Here is a 9234-nt window from a genome sequence, read left to right on the forward strand (position 1 = left end):
TTATCATCTCATTAAAAAGAATATATATATATTAAGTACCAAAAAAAGAAGAATATATATTTTTACAAAAAAAAAAACCGAATATATATAGACACACGATAAAGTATTCTTTTGTTTCTAACATTTGCAATTTTTTTTAAAATTATTCTTAACATTTAATTTTATTTGATTTTATCTCTAAAAATTTTAATTTATATCAAAATTATATATCCTTGGATCTTAGTTCTATTTAAATTGTTAGAGACAAAATTGAATGAAAGTGATGTTATAAATATTTTTTTTAAAAAAAAGACAAATATTAGAGATAATATATATATATGGTGTAGGAAATTTCTTTCGTAAAAGAGTAGAATTTAATAAGAATAAATTTTTTTACTAAATTTATAGAGAATATATAATAAAATTATGAAAGAATAAGAAAATAAAAGATGAAGAATTTTTATTGTATTTGATAAAGAGAACAATGTTATCTATTTATACTAAATTGATTATAAATTTTAAAATAGTTAAAACAACCAAATTCTTTAGATGATTTTGTTAGAGAAAGATAAACATAACAAACTTAGAAAAAGATAAGCATAACAAATTTTATTTCTAGAAGAAAAAGAATGATGGTTTAATACGTCCCACAAGCTAGTGTATGGAAGATGTCAATAATCTACAGTTTGTATAAGATCTGATGAAATGATTGAGGAAAATGTGTGTGGCGCGGTGACACAGAGGGAGATGTGTGCAGTGGAGCTAGGGCTTTCGACAGCAGAAACATAGAAGGAGATATTGTGCTTAAGGGAGAGAAAGCAAGCAGCGATCTTTAGAGAGCGCGTAGAGCACGGTAAGAGTGATCTTCAGAGAGTGCGAAGAGCATGGTAAGAGTGCAGGCGGAACTGCTAAAATAGAATGCATATGAAACTGCCGAAAAAAAGTACAGACAAAACTGCCAGAAGAAAGCGTAGACAGAATTGCCAGAAAAAACCGTCGACGAAACTGCCAGAAGAAGGCGCAAATGGAACTGCAGGAGGTAAGCGCAAATGGATCTCCAGGAAGGAAGCGCAGATGGAACACGGAACTACGGGAAGGAAGTGCAGAAGGAACTACAAAAAGGAAGTGCAGATGGAACTGCTAGAAGGAGGAGGCGTGTGGCGGCTTGTTGCAGCTCTAACGGCGATAATTTTGGGTCTATTGGACTCAGAAGGATAAGACGAAAAAGATGAATTATTTGGTGCAGTGAGAAAGTATCAAACCAATAACAAGAACAAGGTAAACAATGTGGATGAAAAAGAAGTGTGGTGATTTCTCAGTGGAAAGATGATAGCTTATATATGCTCCTCAAACAGGATACCAAGACTTTGATACCAAAATAAAACTATGAAAGAATAATAAAAAAAGATCAAGAACTTTTATTGTATTTAATATAAAGCTACCTATTTATACTAAACTGATTATAAATTTTAAAATAGCTAAAACAACCAAAATCTTTAGATGATTTTGTTAGAGAAAGATAAGTATAACAAACTTAGAAAAGGATAAGCATATTTTGTTTCTAGAAGAAAAAGAATGATGGTTTACACAACTTGTGAACCATCATAATAATAAAACTTAAAGAGTACGCAAAGATAAAGAAGGTTGTGTTATGTATTTATTGATTGTAAAACTTACAAAGGTAAAGATAAATATATAAGCTGGCATTGTAACCAAATTAATTCTATTAGACTAAATTTATGGGACGGTGTGAAACTTCTTTGTTGTTGTCATGGGCTAAGATGGAAGAGTAGTTTAATACGCCCCCACAAGTTGGAGGATGAAAGATGTCAAGAACACCGAGCTTATTATAATAATTAAGATTAAGATGGAAGGGCTCATGAGACAAAGGCTTGGTGAAAATATCAGCTAGCTGCCCAGACAAGGAAATGGGGAGAAGTTTCATCACTCCAGCTTGAGATTTTTGTCAACTCAAGTGACAATCAACCTCTAAATGTTTTGTGAGTTCATGAAAAATCGGATTAGCAACAATATGAAGGGCACTCTAATTATCACAATATAAAACTGGTGGACGGATAGGAGACATGCGTAAAAATTGTAAGACATTTAGTATCTATTGAAGTTCACAAGTTGTATTGGTCAATGCACGATATTCTACTTCAGTGGATGAGCGGGTAACAGTGGTTTGTTTCTTTGGTCTTCCAAGAGATTAAAAAGCTGCCTAAGAAGAAACAATAGCATGTTAAAGATTGCCGAGTGTCAGAACATCTGGTCCAATTAGAGTTACTAAAGCCAAGAAGCTGAATTTTTTATTCTCTTGGAAAAAAACGTCCTTTGCCGGGACTAGTATTCAAATATCGCAACACACGCTTGGCAGTTTGAAGATGAGAGTCAGTGGGAGATGCCACAAATTGACTTAATTGTTGAGTGTTATACATGATGTCTAGTCGGGTAGTGGTGAGATAGATAAGATGGCCAACTAAATGGCAATAAACAAAAAGGGTCAGATAGTAGGGGACTATTATCTTGATATAATCTTGTAGCACTATTCATTGGATCATAGACAGGTTCAGCACCTACTAAACTAGAATCCTCCAAAAGATCAAGATAGTATTTTCTCTGAGATAAACAAATTCCTTTCATTGATTAAGCAACCTCAATACCCAAAAGATATTTTAATGGACCTAAGTCTTTAATTCAGAAGTGTTGGTACAAAATAGACTTAATGGCATCAAGTTCATAAATAGAATTACCAATGAGAATAATGTCGTCAATATAGACTAAAAGGATAGAAATTTGAGCATTAGTGAATTTAACAAATAGATTACAAGCAGATAAGGTTTGCTGGTATCCATGAGATAGCAAAAGATGAGAAAGTTTGTCGTACCACATATGACTAGATTGTTGTAAACCATACAATGACTTCAGCAACTTGCAGCATTGATTTGGTCAAGGAGATGTAAACCTGGGTGGTAGAGTCATATGAACATCTTCAAAAAGATTTCCATGTAAGAAAGCATTATTGACATTCAACTGATGTATAGGCCAATTCTTCTTAGAGGCCAATGCCAAAACTAGTTTGATGGTGGCAGGCTTGACAACAGGGGAGAAGGTTTTTAAGAAATCAACACCTTAAGTCTGGGTGAATCCTTTAGCCACAAGGCGTGCCTTATATCAATCAACTGAACCATCAGGATTGCATTTGATGTGATAGACCCATTTACAACCAACCGACTTAATACCTGCAGGACAATCAACAAGACACCAAGTTTTATCAACTCAAGAGCTTCTATCGCATCTTTCATAGTACTATGCCAATTAGAGTGTTGATTGACATTCTTAAAAAACTTTGACTTAACATCAAAATGTAGAGATAAAAGAAATTTATGATGAGAAGATGAAAGAGAAAAAAAAGACATAACTAAAGATAGAGGATACCAGTATTTTGATGGGAGAGAGATTTGTGAAGGTGTAACACCCTAACTTTTAGCATGTCATGATCGTACCAAAAGTAAGGAGTTACTAACCTGTTCTCCTTATTTACTATTTAATATTGAGCCTTTAGGTTGATATCACGTTTCAGTTTATAAGAAAATTCTAGGAAATTATTTGTAGTAATTCAAATCACACAATTATTAATAATAATAAATGCTATACAAATGAATTTAATATAAAACTCAAATAAAATACCTATCCCTCTGGATAAAATAAAACTTAAAGCAACAAGGACGAGGGAACTCTATAAAAATAACAGGAATCACAAGTAAATCTACTAGTCGTCTGCATCTTCTAACTGAATCTTTAAACCTGTGTCACTCAAAAGGTGGAAGATTTTGGGGTGAGAACAAACCACACGTTCTCAGTAGGAAATGAGAATGCCGTAAAAGTAATGAATTTAATGCAAATAATTAACTTACTTAGTAAAACTATTTTGTTAACCTTTTGGAAATACTTTTATTTCTACTTTAGATAAATAATTACTTTTCCTTTAAATTTCTAAACTCAAAACAAATTTTAAATATAAAACTAGTCACATTTTTTGTCTCTCAGCCACATATTAATCCTCAGTCAAATGTCAACTCGTAATCACTTTAATACACTCACAAACAAGTAGTGCAAGCAAGAGATTCAATTCAATGTACAAGCAAGTCACAACAAGACAAATAATACAATCACAAAGTAATAAGACAAGCAAGCGTAATCAAATGCGAATGTGCAAACAACATGATGCATGTCTATTCCTAACGCAGGCCATGAGCTCATATGTCGGTTGCCTACCCGCTCCCGACGTTACCCGGACACAAGTCCCAGATATGGCTTTCCAGATGCATCAGTGTGCTTATAAGTCGTACGGCTAGGCCGCATTAGTGTGACTTTCCAAATCAATAAGCGTACATCTGGAAAACAGTTCTCAGTGTGTGGGCGTCCCCACTTTACATTTGGCACTAAGGCCCAAACAATGTCACATCTGCTCTTCTGTGGCAGACACTTCATTAATTAATATATTCTTTAAATCCTTGTTCTCTGCTTTCCTGTGGCAGAGATTCCTTTTCTTAATAAACCGAGCTCAAATTTTTACTTAAAACAAAATCTCTCCTTAAAAGATTGGGTTTAAAACATTATATTTTCCTTAATAAATCAAACTTTAAAATAAAGTAAATCTTTTCTTAACTAAATATATTTTAAATAATTTAATTTTCCAAAACCAAATCTTTTAAAATAACTTTTCAAATAAAACCTCATATTTTATAAAATTTCGGCGACATTTTCTCTAAAATTCGATCTAAACCACCCTTACGGGTTCCCTACTCCTCAACAATTCACCGGCCTTTCTCTCAACAATTCTCAAATCAGCGAAATTCTTAATAATCAGAAAACAGTCACATTCACAACAATAATCCATACTCAATAACATTACTATTATTAGTATATATATAGATATATTTGCAATTATTCAATTAATTTTATAGGCATTCTAAATTAAAAACGTTTATCTTTAAAAATAAATTCTCTATCTCCGTATGGAATCAAAATCCATAAAAGTTTTGGAGAAATTTTTGACCGAGCTGCTGAAAAAGAAAGCGTCAGAAATCATCTGTGTCTCCTAGAACTCCAGTTGGCCGAACTCAAGGGAAAGGGAAGTTACGTCACCATCAGCCTCCATCGAACAAAAGTAACTCCAACGTGTAGAGGAGGAAGATAGAAACACTTTTACCGAATTAAATTTTTGATTGGAATTACGGATTGCAAGAAATTAAACTCGAAAGATTTTTGGTGCCATAGTTTCTCGTTCTTCTCGCTCACGGCATTCTCCCTTTTTTTTTCTTTAGTTCATGTTGATGAATGAAAGGAAATGAGGGTGATTAAAGGCTGAGGGTGATTAAAGGCTAAGGGTGTTGAATGAAAAATTTTGTGGTATTAAATATTATTAGGTGTCAAACTTATATACATATTTATTCATGCACCTAAGCCACGTCTCCATTTTCTTTCTTTTATTTTCTTCATTTTCGGTGGGAAAGGAATGAATGATTAAAGGAAATTGGTAATAAGTTATAATGTGGTGTTTAATGTTATTAGGTGTCATGGCTAATAAATAAAATGAAACATGTGTCATAGTTATATATGCATATATGCTAATAAGTCATATTTCTATTTCTTTCTTTTATTCCCTTAATATGTCCGTTGGTGATGATGATTCATATGATAAAAAATGATGATTATAATTAGGTGACATAGGTTATATGTATATATATACACATAATAGGCTCATATATAATAATAATAATAATAATAATAATAATAATAATAATAATAATAATAATAATAATAATAATAATAATAACTTAAAATATAATAAAATTTAATTTTAAAAACTCGGGTGTTATAGGAGGTGAGCGAGGAATTTTACAAGTAATCAGATAGATATGCTAGAGGTCAGTGAGGTCGGTTGGAATGACGAGGACGAGGTTGCTCAGGTGATGAGGAAGGTGACATGAGATAAAGAGTTGATGGTGGATTAGTGTCTATTGTGAAAGGAGAAGAAGGTGTGTGACTTGAAATAAATTCGGTGGTTATGGGTTCAAGTTGGTTAGGACACGGCAGTGAGAAAGAAGAATAGGTTGTTGGAGAAAAGAAAGAATTAGATGGAAGTGGGTTAAAGGGTATAGGTGAGGATCTAATTAAAAGACTAACTGAATCTTGTTTTTGAGAAGACGTGTCTGACAATGTTGGGATGTGTATATGGAATTGGACATTTTTGATAACTAAGGGCTAGATCATTTCATAAAAAAACACAAAAATACTTATTTTAAAAGGAGAATGATAGACAACTTTTTATTATAAGAGAAATTATTTTTTTAACTCTTTTATAAATACTTCAAATAATTTTTTAAAATGTCAGAAATTAATTTTTAAAAAAGTAACTACTGAATCTTCTCAAACAGGACCTAAGATCAGTTAACCATCTCTAACACTTAAGTAGGAAAAAAGCCTTTAACTTATATGAAAATAGTAGAAATAAGTTTATTAGTAGATGCAAAGTGTGTGGGTTTGCACGGGTGTATTTATAATTTTATATATATAATGTGTGTTGTGTCTTGTGTGTATTGAGTTGATATTATAATGTTTTTTCTGTAAAAAGGTTGAGATAGATCCAACACCCATTCATCGTGGAATAAAGTTGATAATCAATTCGCAAATGGAAGATGGAGACTTCCCACAACCGGTAATTATATTCCTTCAATTCCAACCCAATATTGTATTGTTAATTTACAAGCAATCTATTAGACGTTTAGGGTTGTCCAAAACCCTTTTGAGAGTGAAAATATACAAAATTCAATTACCAATTAAAAAAATGTATCAATAACATTCTAGAGTTATCAAAATAAATTTATCACGTTATGTCATTTCAACAACCAAATTATTCACTATTTTTTGTGTATAATTTATGCATATTATTTCACATACTTTTTTAACATGGTCAACTATTAAAATAGTCAAATTCCTTGCAGTAGAATAATCAATTTTGTTTTACGATAGCATTTCAAGCTTTTTATGAATGCAAAAAAATTGGCTATCTATTATTGTATTATGATACTTATTCGTATCTTGATAATAAATATACATTTGACTTGATTATATTATTTATGAAGTTTGATTATCTGTGTATATATATTATTTCTAAAGTTTAGTTTTTTTTTAAATATGCTTAAAATGTAAATATATAATTATTTTGTATTTCAATATGTATCTCAATAAGAATAGCTAATTTGTTTGTAACCATAGACTGTATGATTGATCCCTAAATTCCCTTAGATATACTTTCATCATCCACCATCAAATTGGTTTTAAACTTGAATTTAAGTAAGAGAAAAGATGAGAAAAAATATATTAAAAGAGGTGTTCAATTCGTTGGGTATCCTGTATATACTAAAAGAAATTCTGTTACATATATATTTTGTTAACACCTGGACGTGACTCATTAGATGTATTTTATTTGATGAAAAAAAATAAAACAAAAAAACAGGAGGAAACAGGACTATTTTTCAGGACTGGTATCCTCAACTACGCAGCATATCGAAACATCTTTCCCATATGGGCTTTGGGAGAATATCGTCGCCGAGTTTTATCTGCATGAACACCAATAATACATTAACTCTATTATATTTCATGTCCTTCATTCACCATGTTTGCTTTGTTTAATTTATATAACATTTTTGTGTGTAATTTATCTACTATGTGATATGTTAGTACTTAAATTAACCGTATTGTTTGGTCTAAAAAGTTATTTAGATCAAGCAAATGCTAGAAGTTTCAAGTTGTTTGTGATAATGTTTGAAATAATCAGACTTATTAACTATCATGCTTTCATTATATTATCAAGACATGAGTAATGTTAGATAGTCAATAAATTCCATACAATAACTATTTAAGAATTAAATGAGAATTTATTTATGGGTTTACTTAATAAATGAGGTGTTTTAATATTTTATTCACTACAACAAATAAGGGTTTTTGTAATGGTCAAAAATTGTTGCTATAAATAAAAAAACCATTCTTAAAACTTTAGGTCCGGTTCGGTAACGATTTTTGACCTGTGGTATATGTGGTCATTGCCAATACTCAAAGGCAACGGTTTTTTACCTAAGGCAACAGAAACAAAAAATCGTTGCCATAGTTACTGACATAGACAACGATTTTGACAATCATTTTTAAGGAACGGTTTTGAACCGTTACTATATAGGCAACGGTTTAGAAACGTTACTATATAGACAACGGTTTAGAACCGTTGTCTTTGATAAAGTCAACGTTTAATACCATAGCTAAATAGGCAATGGTTTTTAACTGTTGTAGTTTTGTTGTTCACAAAGACAACGGTTTTAAGTTGTTGCCTTCGTTTTTTTTGCAACGGTTTTAATACCATTGTCATTGTGTGTCTGCCTTTGGCAATAGTTTTAACACCATTGTCTTTTGTAACTTTTGACAATAGTTTTTGTAATTATTTAATTCTTTATTTACAACAATTTTCTCATGTTGTAGTGAAATTAGTTTCAACTATTTTTTTTTTAATTTAGTGTCGATAAATGATCATAACTATTTGAATCAAATTGCTAAAACAAAACTAATTAAACATTTACCATCAAATATGATATATAAAGTATTATGTAAAATCCACAATCTCACATTACATCATCATTGCAAAATACCGTAATACTAGTCTAAGTCATAATTACTTCTAATTATATCATCATCATTTTTCAAAATACCATAATAATAGCCTAAATCATAACAACCTCGAACCATATCATCTAAATTTGCAAAAAATACAATAACAAAAGAGAGTTGAAATAGCTAAGTAGCAAGTATGTTTATCATCATCATGTCCACAAGTTCATGACTTTTACTCTCTAACATTTGCACTTCAAAATTTATGACTTTAATTAAGTTCGATTTTCCCTTCAACATAGTTTTCCTGTGAACAAAACAAAAAACAGTAAATCAAATATAAAACTACACATTTCTAATACTAATAATGTTTACTAAGAAAATATTTGAGAGAGAAGATAGAAGTATATAAAACATTCTTCTATTTGGATACAGAAAACAATTGAATCAATTTCAACATAAATAAAAAATATCACAAAAAATGATTTTTCTTGAGTAGTAAGGTTAAAACATGCCTTAACAATTTTTGCTTTCTTGCCTCCATCTATCTCCTTTGGTTGAGGTTTTTTTCTTATGCCCATATCTTTGAGA

General features: G+C 30.9%; 1 pseudogene; it reads left to right on the top strand.

Moving 5' to 3' along the window:
• The window catches only part of LOC112744591 (lupeol synthase-like), an 87097-nt pseudogene extending 79260 nt beyond the window's left edge, over positions 1-7837 (top strand).
• The last annotated feature ends 1397 nt before the right edge of the window (positions 7838-9234 follow it).

Source organism: Arachis hypogaea, chromosome 2 (assembly GCF_003086295.3).
Source record: "Arachis hypogaea cultivar Tifrunner chromosome 2, arahy.Tifrunner.gnm2.J5K5, whole genome shotgun sequence".
NCBI classification, from domain to species: Eukaryota; Viridiplantae; Streptophyta; class Magnoliopsida; order Fabales; family Fabaceae; genus Arachis; species Arachis hypogaea.